The sequence below is a fragment of the Anolis sagrei genome, chromosome 1 (genome assembly GCF_037176765.1).
Source record: "Anolis sagrei isolate rAnoSag1 chromosome 1, rAnoSag1.mat, whole genome shotgun sequence".
In the NCBI taxonomy this organism is placed as follows: Eukaryota; Metazoa; Chordata; class Lepidosauria; order Squamata; family Dactyloidae; genus Anolis; species Anolis sagrei.
In genome coordinates this window covers 141,190,319-141,215,855 of record NC_090021.1, presented here as the reverse complement: position 1 = coordinate 141,215,855, position 25,537 = coordinate 141,190,319, and positions in this window count along the sequence as shown.

Sequence of the window (25,537 nt, the reverse complement as noted above, 5' to 3'; positions counted from 1 at the left end):
TCAGAAGGCTGTTTGGGCCATTTTTTTCTCATCTATTCCCTATCAGGACATATCACTTGCCTTTATCATGTATTTTATTAAATTCAGTGTGTGTCTCTTATGAGAAAAGGTAATTACAAATAGAGAAGGTCGCTGTTCTCTTTGCTCCAATATGAAGGATCTTATAGGATGTTTTATTGGATTCTGGCTCACCAAATACTCAGGAGGGAACAGGATGCTGGCAGGAGCGTCAGATTACTCTGTTCCCCGTCCATCACGGAAACCACTGTGGCTTCTGTTTGAAAAGATTTTCCACTTATCAGAGGAGAGCTCATTTCCAAAGATTTCCAGATATTCTGAACACATTACACCATTCCTTTCTTGCTTTTACTGGCATCCACTCATTTCTGGACTCAATTCAAAGAGCCATATCATCCAACTATCCTGATTTGCAAGAACAGTTCGCATTAGTGTTCTGTCTTTCCATGTTGTCAACTGCTTTTTAAAAACATTCCAGTTTCCCATCCATCTCCCACCCATCCCTTTGTCTTCAGTTTGCTTCATCTGCTCCAAATAGAGTTCAATAAGCAAAAGTAGTTTGCATCCAATTCATCTTTTTTGTGTGTGTCAGAAATGATTGAGAAACTGCAATTATCTGGTGTGAGAGAACTGGCTGTCTGCAGTGACGTTGCCCAGGAGATGCCCGGATGTTTTACCATCCTGTGGCCACATGCACAATGGAGGACCTTCTTATAGCAACACCAGAGGCACTCCAAGTGGCCAGCTACTGGTCAAAGGACATTTAATATAATGCCAAGTTTTTAAACTTTGTGTTTTTTTAAGACGTTACAACTGTACCCTTGGTTCGCTCCTGATGCGATAAATAAATAAACCATCCTGTGGGAGGCTTCTCTCATGTCCCATCTACTTCAACCATCCAATTCAACTCAATGGTGGAGAGAGAAGAGGAGGCCATTTTTGGCTGCTCTTTTTGTTGAGTCAGGCAAATGCAAGTTGTAGCAGCATCTCTTAGTTTGTCCATTTTCCTCATGTTGATTCTGGATTGGCCATGTGTGTCTCAGGTTTTTTTCTGGGAAATATCAAAAGCCCTGCACAATTTGAGATCTCAGTTCCCTAAGGCACATGTGTCAAATGCAGGCTGAATTCAGCCTGCCAAATCATTTTATGAGGCTTTCAATGTGAGGACAACATAGTTATAATTATACAGTTTTAAAATTACAAACAGCCCTTTGAAGACTGATGTGAAAGACTGATGTGAAACTAAGACTGATGTGAAACTCAGTGAACATGAGTTTGACACCCCTGTACTAAGGGAAGTATTTTCCCATTGTAACAGTTGTGCCCTGAAGACACCACCAAAGGTCACAATGAAATATTGGGCCTTTTCAGTGCACCCACCCACCTATACACTCTCCCCCATTTATCATGTGCTCTTCCTAGAGAAGCCAAGGGACTTCCAGGTTGATCCAGAAAACATGAGCTCTTATTGGGACTGCTCCCTGGGTTCCACCAGTTTTTGCTGTTTATTTCTGCTTATGTATCCACTATTTCCATATACTACAACTCTGATATGTTTAGGATCAGTACTGACAGTTGCACCTACCCACATTCCCCAAAAATAAGTCCTCTTAATGAATGTTGTGGGGCCTGAGAGGCTACCATAGAGTCACCTTGGAAGACTTAGCAAATTCCAGGAGACAATACATCTCTAGAAATCTTCTGCATATTCCAAAAAATATATATAGTAATATTCAATACACATGGTTTCCTGATTCCATGGTATGGAGATCATACTGTCTGTGATCTGCTTTTTTCTTGGGTCTGCACAGTGTTGTTCAAGATATCTGAAATGACAATTTTATGATTTCAAGGGTGTGTTTTCTCCCCCCTTAATTAAAAATATTTTTAGTGCAAAAGTACTATTTCTCAGATGCCTCAATGTGTTTTAATGCTAAAAAGAGAAGTAAGTGAAGGATAACTGTGTTCTAATATGTCTCAGAATTAAAAAGAAGCCTAATGGAGGGGATCAAATGTTGAAGCAGATGCTGGGAATTACCAAAAAATAGTCCAGGAGAATAGATAAAGAAAGTCCTGCTTGTGAAGAAGTCCCCACTATGACAACTTTTGTTTCAGTTTCAGATGAATTTCCTGTTACACTGTTGTTCCTCCATCTGGAGCACAGTTTGGAAAGTTACTGTTTAAAACAAATAAAATGATATGCTGCAGCCCCACATATCTGAGTGCAGGATGGTGCCCTGAAATATATTCACTCCAGAGCCTAGAAATACTTTGTCCCCTGCTCACCTGGAAGTTATAATTTGGTGATGTCATATACATCAAATGCCAACTATAATTGTTCAATTTGTTCTTCAAACGCGCACACACAGAAACACACACACACAGAGAGAGAGCATAGTTTCCTGTTTGGAAACCAAGGCAGAAATCACAGATAAATGTGATCTTCTGAGTCCAAGGCAAATGAGGGGATTATTCCTTCCAACTTACTTTGGGTTGCAGAATACAGTACTTATCTGATGTACTTGCTTCTAGGTGGGTGTAGAGAATGAAGGAAAAACCCTGGTTCTACAACAGGGATCCTTAAACCTTTTAAGCTGAGGACCGGTTCACAGTCCCTCAGACTGTTGTGGGGCCAGAATATACAGGTAGTCCCTGAGTTACACACATTCCATTTACATATTACTCATAGCTAAGAACGGGGGCGGGGGGACCACAGGAAGTGAGAGAAATCCACTCAGTGGAAGGAAAAATCACTTTTGAAAGAGTTATCATGGGGAAAGGTGTTTCCACTGAAGCTTTCTCACCAATCTGTGTTTTCATAACAAACCAATTTTTTCCAAAATCCAATTATTACAGGGACAGAGAGTGCGATAAAATCTTCTGAACAGGGGCACAGACAGCAAAACAAATGCCACAGAAATGTTAACCTTTCCCTATGCTGTCCAAAGCTAAAATTATATATATGTTTGGCTGGAGTTACTCTTAAAAATGTATCTGTTCCAACTTACATAGAAATTCAGCTTAAGAACAAACCTACAGAATTTATTTTGTGGTTTGGGGGGGGGGGGAATCATGAATGAATTTTTATAAACTCTGCACATATCTTATTTGTAATGCAACCCCCCCCCCACCACCATTAAATACAATATTTAAAACCATTTTGAGTAACATAAACTTACCAGTATTTCAATGGGAGTGTGGGCCTTCTTTTGGCTAATGAGATAATCAAGTTGATTGGGATTGTTGTTGTGCGCCTTCAAGTCGTTTCAGGCTTAGGGGGACTCTAATACTTCCATCATGCCTGATCATTGGCCAGGCTGCCAGGTGATGATTGGGGGCTGAAATTCAATAGTATCTGGTAAACAACATGTTTCCCATCCAATTAGTCAGAAAGAAAGGTCATGCACATGATTAGCCCAAGATATTTTGCTGCAAAAAATCTGGTTTTTTTCCTCAAATGCCCAACTAGGGGTTCTCCCTCTCATTCCAAATGTATAAGCCAAATTGATTGATAGTTGACTCTTGCTTCCAGATTGGCAACAGGCATGATCTTTCAATATACCTAAGGCTGTGAATTACTCTAGATCAGGTCCTCAAACTTTTTTAACAGGGGACCAGACTATAGTTTTAAAACACATGAATGAATTCCTATGCACACTGCACATATCTTATTTGTAGTGCAAATAAAAATGACAGAATAGTCCAACATTTAGCATGAAGAACAATTTCAACCAACACAAGCTTACCAGTATTTTCATGAGAAGTGCAGGCCTGCTTTTTGGCTGATGAGACAGTCAAGTTAATTGTTATTGTTGTGTGCCTTCAAGTTGTTTCAGATTTAGGGTGACCCTAAGTCTAAAGTTTAGGGTAGGGAGTGGGGAAATGATCTTGGAGGGCCGCATCTGGCTTAGTTTGGGGACCCTTGCTCTACAACAACTGGAATGTAAAGGTGAAATTAAGAAAATATCTAAAGCCTGTGGAGAGTCTGTTACAGCAATGAGTCAATTAAGCCTTGCAACTGTTGGAAACTGGAGATCTGCTGGGTGTGCCGGATATGTGTATGGAGCCCTTTCCTCTTTGCTCTCTGTCTTCTGTCTGGTGATGACTCTTAAAAATTAGGACTCAGGTCCTGAGAATTATTTTATTGTTTTGTTTGTTCTATTTTAAGTGTGGGTAGGTTTGTATTTTGGTTTGTAGGTTTGTACAGTATTTTGGCCACATAATGAGAAGTCAAGAAAGCTTGGAGAAGACATTTATGCTGGGGAAAATGGAAGGAAAAAGGATGAGGTGCCGACCAAGGGCAAGATGGATGGATGGCATCCTTGAAGTGACTGGCTTGACCTTGAAAGAGCTGGGGGTGGTGACGGCTGACAGGGAGCTCTGGCATGGGCTGGTCCATGAGGTCATAAAGACTCGGAAGTGACTGAATGAATGAACAACAACAACAAGATTTTATGTTTTGGTCTTACTGTATTTGTTGTTTTGTGTTCCTACTACAAACTGTCCTGGGATGCAAAGTTGGCACATAAACTTCTTAAATCAATAATGAAATGAAGTCCTTTAGCTGGCACTCATTATATTAGCCAAGAAGAAGCAACAAAAAGCCCTGGCAACTTACGTGTGAACCAGGTTGAAATCGCACAACTGACTAGAGCTGTCAGAATATTAGCAGGAAGGCTTTTCTTCAGCATGAAGGAAGCTCCAAACGGGATTGTTTGTTTGCTGCTTGCATGGAGCCTGAGAAAAGGATTGGTCAGAGCGATAAATCTCATGCCTTCCTGGCTAGTGGTAAGAAACATGAGAAAGATATACACAAGTTGGCCTGGACCTTGATAAGAAGCCACCTTGCAGTCTGCATGTAAATGCCATCACAGTCAGTCACACTCCCTTTACTCCAGAGATTAGAGGAAAGCACATCTTCGAGGGTTAAGAACCGAGAATATTTGTCACAGTGACATCCAGGCAATCTTCACTGCCAGGCTCTCCATTTGAGTACTTTGGGTGGCCTGATGTCCAGTGATAAAGAACAAAGATTAGGTGGCTTCCTATAGTGCCAAGTCACCCAGAAGGAGAGAAGGCTGGGCTGAGAATCTTTCAAGAAGCCAGTGGCACTTGAAAGGTTCTCTAGAGTCGTGTGACCCATGGACGGGAAAATTGCTCCTGGATCCTAAGCAGTTGCCCATTTCAGCTCTACATAATTGTTTTCTGGCAGTTCATAGTATCTCTAGTGAAGCTTGACCATGGACTTCATCCCACAAAATCAAATCAGTGTTTTTACACATTTAAGAAATGACAATCCATAGTGTCCTTCACACTGTGGTGGTAAAATATTTTGCCATTTCTTTTTAAAAATATTTTTATTGTTTTATAGTGTACACAAGGAACAAAGCAAAAATACAAAAGAGCAATCAAGTTTACAGAATGGTATACCGTCAGCACTCATTAAACATGTGAAAAATCAAATTTGACTGTATACTTTAACATTTTTTGTCCCTATAACCCCACACCCGTGTCTCCAATCCCCATGACCTCCAACACCCCTCAAAATGGATCACATAACTAACCCACAACTACCCACATGTCTTCTTTCACTAAATCCCCTTTATGATGATCTTCAAATCTATTTTTGGCTTCTTTTCCAGATGCCCAAGTGCCAACCTCAATTTTTTTAAACGAATTCTTCATTATTTCTTCCTCTTCTGTTATTTGTCAGTTTTGCCATTTGGATATAATCTACTAATTTATCTCTCCAATCTTTAATGGTTAACTCTTTTTCCCCTTTCCATGTTTTGGCTATTATTAATTTTGCAGCAACAAAGTAATATTGACAAATTTCTTCATCTCCTGTGCTAATACACCTTCTAAATATTCCTAATAAGCACATTTTGGGGTTTTTCCTGAACATTTTGTTAATCATAGTTTGTTTGTTTCACCACTTTTCCCCAGAATTCTTGAATTATATTACAGGTCCACCATATGCCTTAAACTTATGAGTATTTTACCATATTTATTTATTTATTTATTTCAGGTATTTGTACCCCGCCCTTCTCAACCCGGGGGGGGGGCGGGGGGGGGGACTCAGGGCAGCTTCCAGCTGGCAACAACTCGATGCCTCCAATGTACACATAATAAAATACATAATAAAATAATGATATACATTTAAAACATCAAATCACATTAATTAATTAAAATCTGTTTCTGTTTCAATAACAGCCTGGTGGCCTTATCTGAGCCGAATTCTGTAGTTAGAGACTCCATCAAGCATGTCCATAGTCCAATTGTCATTATTGTCACTGTCATTGTCAGCAAGATTACCCGAAGGCCTGATCCCATATCCACATTTTAAACTTCTTTTTAAAGGAAAGGAGGGACATCGATAATCTAATTACACCAGGGAGTATTTCCCCGTGTGATGTTAATTTCCCAGTGTGATTCCTGTTGCCCACTTGTAAATAAAACAATGATGCTCTGTGTGGGAGGAACCAAAATGCCCATTTCCCCAGATCGTCAATGCAAATATGTCCTTGTTTGTTTCCTCTCTGTTGTTGTGCTGTTCTAATTTTAGAGTTTTTTAAATACTGGTAGCCAGATTTTATTCATATTCATGGTTTCCTCCTTTCTGTTGAAATTGTCCACATGCTTGCGGATTTCAATGGCTTCTCTGTGTAGTCTGACATGGTGGTTGTGAGAGTGGTCCAGCATTTCTGTGTTCCCAAATAATATGCTGTGTCCAGGTTGGTTCATCAGGTGCTCTGCTATGGCTGACTTCTCAGGTTGAAGTAGTCTGCAGTGCCTTTCATGTTTCTTGATTCGTGTTTGGGCAATGCTGCATTTGGTGGTCTGTATGTAGACTTTTAGGACATCTAATCACCTCTCAACAAACGATTGCTCCAGGCACTGCCAGGCAATCAAATGCTAATCAAGGTGGTCAGTTGAAACATTCACACCTAGCTCCAACAGACAAGAGTCCTTTGTCCCACCCTGGTCATTCCACAGATATATAAACCCCTTTTCCTAGTTCCAATAGATCTCACTACCTCTGAGGATGCTTGCCATAGATGCAGGCAAAACGTCAGGAGAAAATGCCTCTAGAACATGGCCATATAGCCTGAAAAAACCTACAACCCAAAAAAGGATTTGGTTCCAAGACCACCCGTGGATATTAAAATCTGGGGATGTTCAAGTCCCATTATATAAAATGGTGTAACAAATGGCATCTTTGATATCAAATGGCAAAATCATGCTTGCTTTTAGGATTTTTCATTTTAATATTTTTAAGCTAAGGATGGTGCTATCTGTGGATCCAAAATCTGTAGAGACAGAGGACTGACTATATTATTATAGTGTACAATGTTACATTGTTACACCACCAAGCAAACTCTGGTTTGTGGACAGGTTTAAGTGTCTTCAACAAACCAGCAAATTAGCCACAAAGTATGTACATGAGCAATGCCCAGATGTGCAGCAACTGTGCATTATGGGTGCTTTGTCCTTTCCTGGGAAAATCCCAGTGGATCCCTGCAAAGGAGCCAACTTTCCTCATGCTATTTCAAAAGAAGCCAAGGTAGCTTCCTAGGTTACATGTGACCTCCCACTTCCTGAACATTACTTTGAATCTAAGCTGAAAATGAGTTTGAAAAATCAAAGCCAAATAAAAGAAGGCAAGTCCATTCTCTTTCTTTTAAAAACTGGATCCACCTCCCTTGCTCTCCTCTCCTTCTCAAGGAGGTTGAAGCTCCTTAACCCATTCTGTAGGATCCACCACTGGGAGTGTGACTGTTTCCCTGATGCTTTTTAGTCTTTCTTATTCGTCTCTGTGTAAAGGATCTGAGAGTTGAAGAATTGTTTGAACCTTTATAGCTATTGCTTAACAACTGAAATCCTGCTAGCGGGATTCCTATTCATTCTGCAGACAGCAGTTATTCTTCATCAGGTAACAAGAAGACACAAAGAATATACATTCTTTCCTTTGCTTTCTAAGCTTTGTGGCACTCCAGGCTTCATGTTTTAATTTCCCATCAGTTTCACTCTCCTGGTTCTCTACATATCAGCCAGAGTCATGTGAAATGGCAAGCAAGGCTACAATTTATTCAGTGCTAGCCTGTGTCATATGAGTCTATTACTGGGGGCGCAGTGATGCAATGGGTTAAACCCTTGTGCTGCTGAACTGCTTACCTGAAGGATGGCAGTTCGAATCTGCAGGGCAGAGTGAGCTCCCACTGTTAGCTCTAGCACCTGTCAAACTAGCAGTTCACATGCAAATGTGAGTAGATAAATAGGTACTGCTTTGGTGGGAAAAAGGCAAAAGATGCTCCAAGCAGTCTTACTGGCTACACTTACTTATGCGATCCCTCATTGTCCGAGTGTCTTCCAAGTGTAGTATCCTGGCGGTGGGTACACAGGTGACTGTGGAGCCCTACTCTTGACCTGCATGTTCTCCTGCAGTGAGGGCATAGTTTTCCAGGTGGCATGGCGGTCCTGGTTGGGGTTGACTTGACATACCTTCCTCTTGGCACGTTTCTCTCTTTCACTCTCTATTCATGCCTCTTCAAATTCTACAGCACTGCTAGTTACAGCTGACCTCCAGCTAGAGCGCTCAAGAACCAGGGCTTTCCAGTTCTCAGTGTGTATGCTACAGTTTTTAAGGTTGGCTTTGAGCCCATCTTTAAATCTCTTTTCCTGTCCTCCAACATTCTTGAACTATATTACAGGTCCATTCTTGAGTTCAGAGTAGAGCAACCGCTTTGGGAGACGATGATCGGGTATTCGGACAACGTGGCCGGTCCAGCGGAGTTGATGGCAGAAGACTATCACTTCAGTTCTGGTGGTCTTTGCTTCTTTCAGCATGCTGACATTTGTCCACCTGCTTTCCCCAAGAGATTTGCAGGATTTTTGGAGGCAACGCTGATGGAATTGTTCCAGGAGTTGCATGCGATACCTGTAGATAGTCCAGTTTCGCAGCATATAGCAGGGTTGGGAGGACAATAGCTTTATAAACAAGCACCTTGATATCCCTACGGATATCCCGGTCCTCAAGCACTCTCTGCTTCATTTGGAAAAATGCTGCACTTGCAAAGCTCAGGCGGTGTTGCATTTCAGTGTCAATGTTGACTTTTGTGGAGAGATGGTTACCAAGGTAGCGGAAATGGTCAACATTTTCTAATATTACACCATTAAACTGTATTTCTGGCATTGCAAATAGGTTGGTTGGTGACTCTTGGAACAGCAACAGGAGGTAACAACACAGGCTCCTCGGCTTGAAAATGGAGAACACCTCCCCCCCCTCGCCCCAGAACCAGAGCTGAGCACCACCTTCAGAAGCTGGAAATGAAATAGGAGAAGCCTTTGCCTTGTCTGTGTTTGTGTATCCTGAGCCAATCAGAAGAAAGCCACTCACATGCTCTGCGTTCCATCTCAAAGCCTTCACTCCTCTTACGATCTTGCTTTTGGACTCAATTCCAATCTTTTCCTTGGCAATTTCATTTATGGGCTGTGAAAGGGCATTTGGGGGATGTTTGTTTAAATATTGGGGTGGTTTACTGAAGAGAGGGGATACCTTGGCTCCCTTGAGTCCCCAGACTCTCTAGACTCTCTTTCTAGAGGACAAAAGACAGCATTTCTTATGTAATGGGGGTAAGAAATAAACAATGCTGTTCTGAGTGCCACAGGGTTTACTTGACTCACTGTAGTTTCAACAAAGGAAAGATAGGAGAGCATACAAAATTTACTTGATACTTTTTAATTGCAGTCCAGAAGGAATGAACTGAAAGATTTGGGAGTTCTGGACCACATAAATTAAGTTTCCCATACTCTGAAACTCAGCACACTATAGCATGACTGATTTAGGTTGGGATTCTAAACACAATGAGTGTAAACCTCATTGAATGTAGTGGACTTACTTCTGAGTGAACATGTATGGACTCACACTATCAGCTTGCAGTCCCGTACAAATATACTGGGAAATAAATCCCACTAAATACGATTAAGCAGTTAATCTGATTCTCCCCTCAAGCTGGAGTTATTAAGAGCACCTATTGATGAATGTCTCTGACAAGGGACACATTTTCCCTCTCCTGGTGTTGCTTGTGCAATTTCTGCCTTTTAAGAAGGGTTTAGTTTGCTTGAATTGTTTTGAGTCCTTTCCAAGATATGCACATCACCATGGGCTGGGATGTCACTCATGAGTGCGCACAAAGCTCTTGCAAAACAAATGAAAATGTGGTGAAGGAGATTAAAAGCTAGCTCCTGCCCCTGAAACAATCTCCTGTTAGTTCAGAAAACTATTTGTTGAAAACATTCACACTCACACCCAAGCACACAAATGGAGGGGAGGACAACCTGATTGCCACACTACCTGTAATAAGGTTTCCATGCAGATGTCTGTAGATGAGCTTCCCACTATGAACCTACAATATGGCATTAAGCAGAGAAAGAGCCCCCTCCTCCATCATTTGACTGCCTTTTGTTATAAACTGTAATAGCGTCCCACTTCTTGATGTTAAAAATTGAATGCACCAGGTGAGCAGAAAACTCTTCACTTCAGTGGTTCAACAGTGTGTGATCATTCATTATGGAATGGTGTGTATCCCAAAAAAGAAATAATGAGGGGTTTATATTTTTAAAATCCCATCATTAAGAATGAAAACATCATAAGAAATCTTGAAGCACCACTAGCACTGGGAGTGGCTTCAGAGGAAGGATGGGAACATTAGAATAGCCATGCTGGTTCAGGCCAAGTTGATACACAGAAGCATACTACCGTATATTCTGGAGTATAAGACTACTTTTTAACCCAAGAAAATCTTCTCAAAAGTCAGGGGTCATCTTATACGCGGGAGTAGTCTTATACATGAGAGTAGTCTTATATGCTGGAGTAGCCTTATACATGGAAGTTGTCTTATATGCAGGAGCAGTCTTATACGCCAGGAGTCATCTTATAGAGCAGGTGCTGAAACTTCCAAACTGGATTGGAGAATCTGTGGTTGCTGCATATTGTGGGGGAGAGCTTAAAAATGGCAGTGGCCGTGTCCCTGCTGTATGCAGCTGTACAAGTATGGTAGAAGAAAATCCATTCATCAGGATTCGGGGACTTAATGTGGCCCCAATGGTGAGGTGAAGGGGTGCCTCACCAGGAAGGTGTAAGTGAAGGGCGGAGCAAGCTGCAGGCATCCGGGGTATGGAAAAAAGTGATAGAGTGGCTCTGAGCCCAGAGAAACACAACTATTTTACCTGTCTGGCCTGCCCTTGTATCCTATTACCATACCTCCTCCTCTGCCTCTCAGATCTCGCTCCTGAAGACTGCAGTGAAGCGGTGCAGATGTGCATGTGCAAGGTCTGAGAGGCAGAGAAGGAGGTACAGTAATAGGAAAATTACCATATTGAAATCAAATCTGATGCTTTAAAAAATTTATTTGGTGTGTGTTGGAAGAGGGGTAGTCTTATACGGTGAGCATATCCCAAACTCTGTATTTTAATTGGAAAAGTTGGGGGTCATCTTAAATGCCGGAATATACGGTACTTGGCTTAGTCATCAGTGGGAATAAAGACTGCAGTCAACAAATCAGAAGAAGGCTAGAATTTGCAATGGTAGATATGAAAGAACTAGACAAGATCCTGAAGTGTTAAGTGAATACTGAACTCAGGCCATTGTATTTCCCATTTCTATGTATGGCTGTGAAAGCAGGGTAGTGAAGAAAGCTAATAGAATGAAAAACAACTCTTTAAATGTGGTGTTGGAGAGGAGTTCAATAAATGGATCCTTGAGCAAATGAAGCCTGAACTATCCCTGGAAGTCAAGATAAATAAATGAAGGGCTCTTCCAGACAGGCCATATATCCCAGGATCTGATCCCAGGTTTTTGCCAGATTATCTGGCAGCATGGACTCATATAATCCAATTTAAAGCAGAAAACCTGGGATCAGATCCTGGGATATACAGCCTGTCTGGAGGACCCTGAGATGATCACACTTTGGCCATATTGTGAGAAGGCATGACTCACTAGAAAAGCCACTAAATTTGGGGAGATGGAAGGTAGTAGGAAAAGAGAAAGACTGCATTCCGGATGGATAGTCAACCAAAGAAGCCATGGCTGCCCTAAACCTGAATAGAACTATTGAGGTTATGGTGGCTTGGAAGTCTTTTATTCATGCGGTTGCCATGCGGTCTTTTATTCATGCGGTTGAAGTTGACATGACAGTAGTTAACAAAAAACCATTTGCAGTATTGGATCACTCATCCATCATGACCACTAGCCACTGAGCTGCCATGAATTTGTCCAATTGCCCCTTAAAGCTGTCCACTTTGCCAGCCATCACTGCATCATGTGGTAACAAATAGTATAGTTTTATGCACTATATTATGGAGTACCTTTGTCCACTCTGAATTTCTAATCATTCAGCTTTAGTAGATGACCTCAATTTCTAAAAGTATTAAAAAGGAAGAAAAACTACTTGTCCACTCTCTCCACACCATGTGTAATTTTAGAAACCCCTCCCTCCCTCTCTTCACCTCCACACCATTTTAAACCTCTTTCAAAGCTAATCAGATCCAAACATTGCGGCCTCGATGGAAAACTGTTCCAGCCCCTTGATCATTTTGCTGCCCTTTTCAGCTTCACTGGTTTTGGGTGCAAATTAATGACATGAACTACAAAGTCTGCTCACATCACTGAGTCATACAAGTGGGTATTAACAATTTTATTTTCAGTTCCTTTTCTTTTTATGATCAAGGTGGAATGTGACCCCCCTTTTTAAACAGCAACTGTACACTGGGATGACATTTTTATAGACATAGCTACCATATCCCCAAGATTCCCTTCTTGTTCTCTTGCTACTAATCCAGATCTCATCAGTGAAACTGAGTTGTTGTTGTTTCAAGGAAAGTGCACATAGTGTTATGTGCACTGAATTGGATTTTCTATGGTTATTCTCATTCTCTCTGTTTGGACAAATTTTGGGCTTCTTTACAATGTTATATAATTTAGTTTTGGCAAACTACTCAACTTTCTCTCAGATCATGTATGAAAAGGTTCAGAAAGCACCAGACCAGAGTCTCCATGGGACCCCAAAATTCACATCTGCCCGTTACAAGAACTGGCCACTCATTCTAAATTCCTGCTTTTTGTTTCTTAACATGTTATCAATCCACTGGAGAACGTCAATAATCTCCTGGATACTATAATTTCTCTGTAATCTTTGGTGACATATTCTTTAAAAACGCCTTTGGGAAGTCCCAGAGCCCTTTCACACAGCCCTATATCCCAGAATATCAAGACAGAAAATCCCACATTATCTGAGTGTGGACTCATATAATCCAGTTCAAAGCAGATATTGTGGAATTTTCTACCTTGATATTCTGGGATATAGAGATGTGTGGAATGTACCCGCCTACATTTCACAGGTGAAAATCCAGCAAAGCAACATCTGAGTATGTTCAAAGTGACCAAAGTGAAAAAGAACACATGAGCTAGGTGTGGTAGCAGCAGCTTGTTTTTGCCTTAATCCTACTTGAAAGGGCAAGATTCTGTCCTCTCTCCATGTTGAGTTGAATACAAACTTCTTTTTTACTTATAAATCCATTTGCAGCATCTGAAAAGGTGATGATGGTCAAAAAGTGGAGGAAAGAAACTAGGAGATCTTAAAGAAGTTGGAAAAGTAGGATGACAGTAGATTAATCAGCATCGTCCCTGCTTAATTGAGATAACAGCAGAATAGAGTGCAGTGCAGTGCAGCCATCGCTATATTTTAACTCAAGAGAGATATTGACAAGCTGGAATGTGTCCAGAGGAGAGCGACTAAAATGATAAAGGGTCTGGAGAACAAGGCCTATGAGGAGCGGCTTAAGGAACTGGGCATGTTTAGCCTGAAGAAGAGAAGGCTGAGAGGGGATATGATAGCCATGTATAAATAAATATGTGAGAGGAAGCCACAGGGAGGAGGGAGCAAGCTTGTTTTCTGGTTCCCTGGATACTAGGACGTGGAACAATGGCTTCAAACTACAAGAGAGGAGATTCCATCTGAACATGAGGAAGAACTTCCTGACTGTGAGAGCTGTTCAGCAGTGGAACTCTCTGCCCCGGAGTGTGGTGGAGGCTCCTTCTTTGGAAGCTTTTAAACAGAAGCTGGATGGCCATCTGTCAGAGGTGATTTGAATGCAATATTCCTGCTTGCCTAATTTCCCTGGGAGAGTGTTCCAAAGTCAGAGGGCCATCACCGAGAAGGCCCTCTCCCTTGACTCCACCAGCCATGCTTGTGATGATAGGGGAGTGAGAGGAGGGCCTCTCATTTAGAGGGGGCCTCTAAGAGCCCACACCAGTTCATAGGGGGAGATGCAGTCACAAGGATAGGGCCTGAACCATTTAGGTCTTTGTAGGTCATAACTTGCAACTTGACTTGGGACCGGAAACTTATTGGCAGCCAGTGAAGCTGCTTTAATAGGGGCGTTGTGCGCTCCCTATAATATGGTTGGAAACAGGCGATAAAATGTACACGACACTCTAGTTAAGTTTTTAAAAGGTAAAACCTTACTTTTATTCCTGCAGGTAGTATATCTCATTTAAAAGAGTAGATAAACATAATTAAGTTACTTACGTTCAGTAGAAGAGTCCCTAATGCTGTCTGCGTGGAAGGCATCTTGAGACAGCATCATGATGTTCCTTTCTCAAACAAAGGGTAATAAAACACTAAAGATATCTAGGAAGAAGGGGGGGGGGGGGAGAGAGAGAGAGACTGCATCATGCAATAAGCAAAACGCTTTAAGCTACACAGATCTAAGAAACAGAGGTGAAAATAATACAGCAGGCATGCACCCATAGGGTTCCCTCTTTCCATAATTGTTCTATATGCACTTCCAGCACACACCTCTCTGCATACACTTCTGGGCAATCTGGGAATTTCAAAAATTTAGTGAATCAAAGGCGTGCTCTTCCAGAAGACAACTTCATTCTTTTCCAGCACAACCTTCCATAATATGTTTTGTAATCCTACCTTTAGTAAGACTTTCAACCAATGTACCTAAGGGATGTTAAGCTAACCAGCCTGTAATTTTCTGGATCCTCCTTCAATTCATTCTTTTTTTATAAAAAAAAAAAACCTTTTGCACCAGGTCACAGATTGAGGGAGTTAAAATTATAATATTTTGTTAAAAATGAAACTCACAGTAAGAGAGCAATAAAAGAAACTAGTCTCGAAGTATAGTATCCCACATCCAAATGAGTATGTTTAACTATTTACGTGAGGCTTTTCCATATAAAAGTGCCACTAGGTAATGATCATTCAGATTTGCCGTGGGTGAATTCATGCCATTCATTAAATTCAGGTTTGACTTTGATATATATTTCAGCTTGACAAAGCATTAAGACTTCAAATGTTCCCTTGGAATCCAGAGCTGAATATGTAAAATCATCCAGTAAATATTCCAACTTCAGGGAGAAGGAGACAGAATATTAAAATGATTAAATGTCTCCCTTGATAGGATTGGTCCAAAACAACAATGCAAGTTCTTCAGAAAGCAGGTCAACAGCACCAAATAGTTAGTTTCCTATAATCTAACAAAGTTCATTAGTCCTTGAAAAGTCTGAAACAAGAAGCAATATTACCAGCCGACTCACCCTCTGGCGGTATCATTCCTGGTAGGGGGGAAAGGGGGGGGGGTATATGAGATAAAAGGAAACAAAAATAGAGAGGATGAATTTCAAATGAGGAGAGGCAGCGCTCTGAGAATTGAAGAGACCAAAAGCACATCCACTGAGCTGTTGTTAGCTCACAGCAAAGGTGCCCGGGCCGCATACATGAAAGAGAAATGCAGTTATTAATATTGGTAGCTGCTAAGAGGTTGCATGGAAAATGATCTTTGGAGAATGGCTCGAGTGGCATTAAATCGGAAATGCTAGGCACAAAAAAAAATACCCAGGTAATAATAGCTTGGTTTGGATATCAAGATAGTTCTTGAGAAGAAGGGAGGGGATGAAGAGCAGCACTGAGAGATGAAGACTGCCAACAAGTAACCAAATATCCATAGGACTTATGCCAGCATCCAACAGAGTCTTGCGGTATGCATTGGGCAGATGGCTTCCTGTCATCATTATTCAATCATTTCAGAGTTTCTGATTTAAGGCCAAGACTTGAAAAGTGCCTTTTTGAGACAACAGTTCCCAGAATCTCCTAGCTGGCATGAGAGGTCCCCCTCTTACCTAACATTGGGAGCTGTAATCCAAAAAGGAATCCTTCCAAGCCCTGTTTAAAGGATACCGTGTCCACTACGTGACACTTCTTCTCAGTGCCCTTCCTATATCCTAGGCCCTATATCCCAGGATCTGATCCCAGGTTTTCTGCTTTAAATTGGATTATATGAGTCCGCACTGCCAGATAATGTGGGATAAACAGAAAACCTGGGATCAGATCCTGGCATATAGGTCCTGTCTGGAAAGGCCCCCAGTCTTGGCCTCCACAATTCATTATGGGAGACAAAGCGATGAACATGAATTTGATTTCCATTTATTAAGACTTTATCAATATTTATGTTCTTAATATTAAAATTGGGAAGAACTAGAGATTTAAACAAGAAACATAGAAAATTCCAAACTCAATGACTTTGAATGCTTAAGTAATTAATAGGCTTGACTATATAGGGATTCATGTGCCAGAATCCCTATAAAAAGCCCTATATATTCAACCATATTAGCACCAAATTGTCTCTCTCTTTTTTCCACCTGAGGTTCCTATCTTTTATGCCTAAATGACAGACAGGAACAACAGGATCTTCTTTATGCTGGAAATAAATATATTCACTGAATTTGAGCCCAAAAATCATTTTTTGAGGAGAATTTTCTACATTTTTAAAGATTTTACTAGAAACCAAATTCTTTCCATTAGGGGCAGAAAAATATTTCCCAGAGTAGTTATACTGAGGGTGTAATCTGTCACCTTGCATTAATGGATCGCTCTACTGCACAATGTATTATGCCGCTCATCTCCAGCTGATGGGCATTCCCTGTGAATGGAATGCTGTGAAAGAAAAAGGATAAAAGGTTGAAGATTGTCTCTAATAGAAGACAGATAGGAAAAAAATTGAGATGTCACTGAGATAGGATAAAAAAACCTGTAGTACAGTTAGGACATTGAGTCAAGGGGAAGAATTGATTAGGGTTTTTGGATAGCTGTGAATGATTACTAGGCTTGTATATTTAGGGTGAATCACTATCCATTTCTGCTTGCCAGGTACTGAAAGCCCCCCATATCCATTTTCCAGTGCCTCTTGAAAATGAGCAAGCTGCCAAATGGGTATTTTCATTCAGCATCCGAAAAAAGGTCTCTTTTCAGCCCATTGGCATAATGGGGAACTTACAAGGTTCCCCTTTCCCTGGGAGCCTGGGTGTCAGCAATGGGATTAAGAAAGCACCTTATCAAGTCCCTATGGAGGGGGGAGGGGCTTCCCACAGGTTCCCCTTTCATATCTTTCATTAAGACCTGGATTTTAAAAAGCATCAGAATTACCACTCTTAAGTTTCTGGATCCTTGCCCTTCCCTACTTCTTAAAGCTCTTCTACTCTAGAAAAGAGGCAGGTGTATCCAGGACCAACAGCTTTCCAAAGCATTTTGAGGAGGCCCAGGGAAGGAAGAGCGATGACCTGGAGTTCAGTCGAGCAATCTTCCCTGGTCTGTCAAGATCATTTTGACAGGAGCAGAATTCAAAATGATCTTGAAAGACTAGAGAGATGGACCAAAACTAACAAAATGAAGTTCAACAGTGACAAATGCAAGATACTCCATTTAGGCAGAAAAAAACGAAATGCAAAGATACAGAATGGGGGACAATGCCTGACTCGAGAGCAGTACGTGTGAAAAAGATCTTGGAGTCCTCGTGGACAACAAGTTAAACATGAGCCAACAATGTGATGCGGCGGCAAAAAAAGCCAATGGGATTTTGGCCTGCATCAATAGGAGCATAGTGTCTAGGTCCAGGGAAGTAATGCTACCCCTCTATTCTGCTTTGGTTAGACCACACCTGGAATATTGTGTCCAGTTCTAGGCACCACAATTCAAGAGAGATATTGACAAGCTGGAATGTATCCAGAGGAGACTCAAATGATCAAGGGTCTGGAGAACAAGCCCTATGAGGAGTGGCTTAAGGAGCTGGGCATGTTTAGCCTGAAGAAGAGAAGGCTGAGAGGAGATATGATAGCCATGTATAAATATGTGAGAGGAAGCCACAGGGAGGAGGGAGCAAGCTTGTTTTTTGCTTCCTTGGAGACTAGGATGCGGAACAATGGCTTCAAACTACAAGAGATTCCATCTGAACATGAGGAAGAACTTCCTGACTGTGAGAGCCGTTCAGCAGTGGAACTCTCTGCCCTGGAGTGTGGTGGAGGCTCCTTCTTTGGAAGCTTTTAAACAGAGGCTGGATGGCCATCTGTCAGGGGTAATTTGAATGCAATAGTCCTGCTTCTTGGTAGGGGGTTGGACTGGATGGCCCACAAGGTCTCTTCCAACTCTTTGATTCTATGATTCTATGACTACCTTAAAATCCCCCCACTTGCCTGCAAGGCTGCAATCTCCTTTCCGCTTGGGACTTTCCTTCCGTAAAGTTGTTTCTTCTACTCTAGAGGAGAGGAAGGCTTCTCTTTTTGTTTGTTTAGATTACTATTATTAATAATAATCTTTTAGAAGTACTCCTGAAGGAGAGAAAGAGAAGGAGAAAAAGAAGCAAAAAGGATGAAAGCCCCCAAATGCATGTGCACCCCACCCACCATCCCTCATCAGGTTCCCGTCTCCCAGTCAGTCCCACTAAATAAAAAGAATTGGGATAATAAAAAATATTCAACTGTGATGCTGAAAAGGGAGGAAGAGCCAAGATCAGCACCTGCTTGCTTTTGTGTCAGTGTGTTTTCGTACTGGGGGAGTCCTTACCATTACAAGCTCCTGAAGTACCGAAGGTAGAGAAGGAAATGGAGGAAACGAAATCTGCACACAACTATAATGATTACCAGTATTTCATCACATAATAGTCACATTCCCCCTCCTTTTCTTAGAAAGGTGCAACTATTACGTGAGGAAAAGAACTGCCTTTGATTCTCTGTTTTCTGTTTTTTTAAATAATAATAATAATAATAACACATAATAATAATTGTGGCGCAGCTGGCTGAGTGTCAACTGCATTAAGATCACTCTGACCAAAAGGTCATGAGTTCGAAGCCAGCCCGGGCTGGAGTGGGTGTCCAGCCATTGTGTAGCCTGTTGCCGACCTTTGCAACCCGAAAGACAGTTGCATCTGTCAAGTAGGAAAATAAGGTACCACCTTGTGTGGGAGGCTAAATTAACTAATTTATGAGGCCATAAAGAAAACTCCGGGATGTGGAATGCGGAAGAACTTCATCGGTGTCACTGATGGACGATGAAAGCAGCAGCTCCCCCTGATGGCCAGAAAAAAGTTAAATAGCCTCTGTGTATTGTCTGTATTCATTGTCTGTCAAACTGGCATTGAATGTTTGCCATATATGTGTATACTGTAATCCACCCTGAGTCCCCTGCGGGGTGAGAAGGGCGAAATATAAAAACTGTAAATAATAATAATAATAATAATAATAATAATAATAATAATAAACTGTCTTGCCTCTTAAAGGGGAAGAGGAGGGATGATTAAGCCTCAAACAAACAACTTGGTTTCTTTTGGTTTGCTTGTTTGTTTGTTTGTTTGAACTGCAGAGTCATTTGGGGCTGATTTCCCCTTCCATCCTTCCTTCTTTCTCCAAAGGCAAGGTAATTTAAAAGCTATAAAACCAAGATCTCTGAAGCTCCACTCTTCTCTCCTTCCTCCTTCCACTGAGGCAAGCCAGTTTTAAACACCTGAAGTGGAGGAGCCTGACACTTGGTCTTACCTCCATCTTCCTGTACCTAAAAAAAAGGAAAAACCAAATTCCAGGTTTTATAAACTGCCTTGCCTCAGAAGAAGGAGAGAGGAGATTTCCATTTACACAGCATCTGGTCATTATGAAAGGGAGATTATGCTACTATGCTGCTGCTGAGTGTTTACTAGGAAATTTTGACTCTACAGATTTTGTGGAATTTTTTCCCCACCACCCTTAAGTGATGAAAATCTGATTTAGCATATTTATCAAAATATGCCATGTTAATTTTATATGCTGAAAACTTTTTCAAATAATCAAAAGTAATTGCTGTGAATATTTGATCAGGAAAGAACATTCCGAAAAGTGCACAGTGTGGTTTCAATGTGATATTCAAACAAATTCAAAGCTTTACTTGGAAATTAATTTTATTCAAATACTTGTCAGTATTTTAAGACATGACAGCTAATCTCATGCAGTTCTTTGACATGATATAAATTTTAAGGGGAGAAAATGATGGCACTGAAAGAAAACCCAATGAATACACCAATTTCCGCAGGCCCCGGAACCTGTGCAAACAAATATATGTGCATCCTAGGAATGATTCTTCAGAAAAAAAGCTAATTACAACTTTCATTTTACCATCAGCTACTGTTGTATTCATTCCAATTTCCAAGATTTAGGTTTTTGTTTAAACAGGCAGCTCTATTCAAATGCCTTTCACAAAACAGCTCTCTTGAAATGTTATGATCCAAAAGGATGATGGGTTTTTGTCTATTTTAAAGGAAATTTTAATCCATATCTAGGCAGTAGATTCCTTTCCCACCTTCTCGTTTGCTTTTTGTAGAGAAGCAAGGAAAAGTCATACTCCAGGCAGCAATGCATGCGTGACAATTGACAGGTGGATTTAGAAAGAATAATTGAGCTAGAAGAGATCACCAGGACTATCTAGTCCATCCCCATTCTGTCATGTAGGATGACCTAATCAAAGCATTCCCAACAGATGGCCACCCAATATCTATTAAAAAACATCTAAATAAGAAGAATATACCACACTTCCAGGCAACATGTTCCACTGCTGAACAGCTTTTACCGCCAGGTAATGCTTCCAAATGTTTAGGTGGAATATCTTTCCCTGTAGTTTGACTACATTGTTCCATGTTTATTTATTTATTAAAAACATTTATATTCCATCCTTCTCACCCCGAAGGGGACTCAGGGCAGAGCACAACATATACACAGCAAGCGTTCCATGCTGGAACATAAAACAACTATAAATATACATAAACACTTCTTGTATTCTCTGAAGAAACCAAATGAGCTCTTCTTTCTATCTTTTTTAACCTACATAATCTAGGAAAGTATCGCTCAGGTTGGATCTATAATGCCATATAATCCAGTTCATTTCACTTTACAGGTACTGGCTAATGATATGTGTCAACTTTTCTCATTTTTTTTCTTCTGACAAGTCTTTGGGCATGGAGAGAGATGAGAATGGAACAAAGGAATCCCAAAACATCATGGAAAGTTTTTAAATGATACAATACTCTTTACACACAAGGATCTTTCCAGAAATGGAGCCCCTGGTAGTGCAATGGGTTAAACCCTTGTGCCTGCAGGACTGAAGACCAATAGGTTGGAGGTTCGAATCCGTGGAGAGTGCGGATGAGCTCCCTCTGTCAGCCCCAACTTCCATGCGGGAACATGAGGGAAGCCTCCCACAAGGACGGTAAAATATCAAAACATCCAGGCATCCCCTGGGCTATGTCCTTTCAGACAGCCAATTCTCTCACCCGAGAAGCGACTTCCAGTTTCTCAAGTCGCTCCTGACATGAAAAAAAAAATCTTTGAAGATAAGATATGGTGCTCAACAGGCTGAATAGGACAGGAAGTCCTATAGAATTATAGACCTCTATGTATAAAAGTGTCATTCTTAATTTCATTCTCAAAAGAATTTCTGCATTGAGAGAAAGACTTCAAAAACTACAGCTTTTGAGGGCTATTTTAATACTTTGGGAGTTATGGTTGATTTTATTTTATTTTATTTTGTATATAGAAAACAACTTTTTCTGCACAGAAGATATTTTCTGTCCCGAAGAGTCTGTTTCTTGCACAGGAAATAATATGGTTAGAATCACACTCAGTATCAAATTCAGTTATAGCTTTTCTGTGCAGAAAATGGTTTTTTCGACACATGCTGATTTTTCTGTGCACAAAACAAAAATGAAAGCACATGCAAATTCTGTACAGAATTTTTATTTTTATTTTAAAAGGGTCTTATCAATCCAGGAAACTTCCCATTATGGTCCCTTATACTCAAGAAATATGTTTTTGACCATTTTTGAATATTTTTAAAAAATATTGTTCGCACTCCAGGTCCTTTCAAAATTGCTGTAAGTTGAGTTCAATTTCCCTCTTCCTGAATGGCATCCCTCTCCAAGTTCCCTCCCTTCCTGACTTCAAGCTTTTTTGCGATGGTTTGAAGCAGTGAGAATTCTCACAATATAGCACCTTGGGTTTTGCAAGGGTCTGCCGGTTGTTGCTGTTTTCACATCTACATGTTCCAGTCTTCTAAAAGGCTTTTTGTAGTAATTTCTTGGATCTACTGTATGGGTCTTCCAATGCTTAAAAAAAGTGGGTCATGGTTTGCTAAGGTGATCCTATGGTGAAAAGAAAAAAATGTTATCGTCTCTTAATTTTTTTAAATTTTCCCCTTAGAGCTTTGATGCAAAAGTGTGATTTCACTGATGTATTATAATATCACAAAAACAAAATCAACAAATAAAAATGAGAGAGAAATAAAGTACGAGTGGATTTTATTTCTCTCACAATTAAAAGGGGAAAAAAGGACTAAAGGAACAAATTCTGCAGCCTCCAGCAACATTTGCCCCATCTGGAGAATCCCAGTAAGAGAGGCAGAAAAATCAATGACCCTTTTTGAGGCAATGAAGAACTTTAAAAATTGTATTGTTTCATAAAATTAATCCATACTATAATTAATGGGTAAAAAAAAGCCAGCAAGCTGGGAATCGGGGGGGGGGGGGGTGCAACACAAGCTAACTCTTAAATTGAAGTTGTAATTATCTTCTTCTTGCCCCCCGCCCCATAGATGCTCATAGTATGCACATAGATTTTTGTGCAAAACATTTTAGCCAGGTTCAAATTAATATGCTAGTAGTTTTGATTGAAAGACTGAAATTGATCTTCTAGCATTGTGTGCAGTGCAAGATAAATGTGCACAGAAATGTGAAACTAAATACCATTACACATCAATCACCTGAGTGCTTTTCATAAAAAAAGTTCTTATCCCCATTCCCAAATGTTACATTATTTCACTTTTAATGTTTACAATTCATAGGATTTCCTCATGAAAAGATCCATACTTGATATATAGATGCTGGGAGTACAGCAATGTAAGCCATTAGATCAGTGGTTCTCAACCTGGGGTCCCCAGATGTTTTTGGCCTACAACTCCCAGAAATCCTAACAGCTGGTAAACAGGCTGGGATTTCTGGGAGTTGTAGGCCAAAAACATCTGGGGACCCCAGGTTGAGAACCACTGCATTAGATGATGATGGGTGGAGTCAGCAGTATTGCCGCATTGAATTTATGGTGGCAATGCTCCCTCATTAAAATAAAAAGGATGACACTGGGATCTTCTGTTTCTAAGAAAGGAGCAGCGATTATCTTCCACTGTGGTTTGTAGCATTTTTGTGCACTCTGCTAAATGAACATAGCATGATTTTCTTCTGCTGCACATATATATGTGTGTGTGTGTGTGTGTGTGTGTGTGTGTGTGAATATATGCATACAAAAAGTATGTCTTAGTTGAGATCTAGGAGCAAAGTTGAAGAATGAGGCACTATAACCTGTTAGCCCTTAATGGCCTTGATCCAGCCCTGGTTGATGGTCACAGCTACAGAGAAGAAATTCTTGCATAAGTGTAAAGCCAGAAGACAGCCTCATTAGGGCTGTTTGGAAAGGGGGAGTTCAGGCCTTGGTGAGAAAAACTGTAGTGGCCTTCCCCCTGATGTTTTAGCAGCCACATAGTAGGCAAGGCCCACCAAAGGTCGGCTATGGGCCAGTTGTCAACATACGCAACTTCAGCTAAGTGCCTCTGGTTTGGGCTAAGTGGGAAAGGGCATGGAGGCAAATCTGAGGAAAGGACTCCTCTCTTGCATCACCTCCCTGATTTCCTGCAGATGAAGAAGATATTCTGAAGTTCCACTGCCTTGAGTATCATAACTCCTCCCTTGCAGTCAGATGATTTAGACATGGACATGCTAAATGTCCAGGATTGTGTATTTCCTGATAATAATGGTTTCTCCGAGTCTTGGGAGCTAGAGATTGGGCATTGGAGGCTGGCTCCCCAGCAGGAGATAGCAGATGCTGAGGATGCTGAAGACACGCCACTATATTGTATCAATCTTAGCAACTGTTAAAGGGGACAATAACTTAATTAGGCACCTGGTGTTTTGGATTTAGTTGTCTATAAATCTCCCAACTGTTCCTCATATGTCTGTTGCTCACAAGCATCTTACCTGGGTGGCTATAAGCACTCTTCAGGAATCATATTTTCTTAACTTTGGACATGACTCTAATCCTTGCTGACTTCTTGTATCTGGACTTCTGATTTGTTATAGCAACTCCTGGACCAGCTGATGACTGCCTTCTGTTTTGCCCTTCATCTTGTTGGATAACCTGTGGCTGACCTAGACTGAATTAAGTATTCAACATCTCTGGTATGCTAACCACTTTATTCCTAGGACACTTGCTGTCTGCATCATGGGACAATGGGGCTTTGAGTTTGCATGGGCACATCATGTTCAGTAGCAAGAAAAGCAGAAGGGCAGACAGACAGGATAGAGAAGGGAGTGAGGGCAATCTTCATTAAATGGGTGGGGAAATGGGGGAGGGACTTCAGCACCTGAAAAAGGATGACTCAAGTGGTGGCAAGATAACTTGTCTCCCATGATCAAAACACTTGACTTTGCGGGCTGCTGAGAGTGACTTCTGAGGAGTACAGCTTCAACTTTTGGTCCACTTAGTAGCAACGTGAGCCCATGGATAACTGGTAAAAAAAACTTTACATGCAATTTTAAATCTTGTATGCCATTATTTTTGCTGAAGTTCACAAAAGTTAAAACAGATTTGAAAAAAGAATAGGTAACAATATGAACCAGAAAGACAAAACTGGGAACAAATAGATGGAGAGCCACACATGTAAGAACAACAAAATGCCATGCCATGTGTTACTTGTTCTTAACAAAAAAGAAGGAAGAGAAGGAGGAGGAGGAAAATAACTTTTCTAAAACATGGGATGGGGGGGGGGGGGAGACAGACTCCTAAATCAGTGGACAGACTTCTAAATCAGAATTCGATTTCCTGGCTATCACATCTGTCAAATGGGTTGCCAAAGCAGGCAAGAGCTGTTGGAGAAGGTTGGGGGGGGGGGGGGATAAATGTTGAGCTGGTCAAGTTGTGGAGCTGAGCAATATTTATAAAATCCCTTTGTATACAAGTTCTGTTCAGTAAATGTGGGTTTTTTTTAGTGAGCTGTTTATCACAAATTAATTATAGAAGACATCGCCCTTTGTTATTGTCTAGCTGGGATGTCTAGATACAGAGAGAGAGGTGCCTCTGAGCCTCAACATTTACAAGTAGCACTCAGTATTGAAA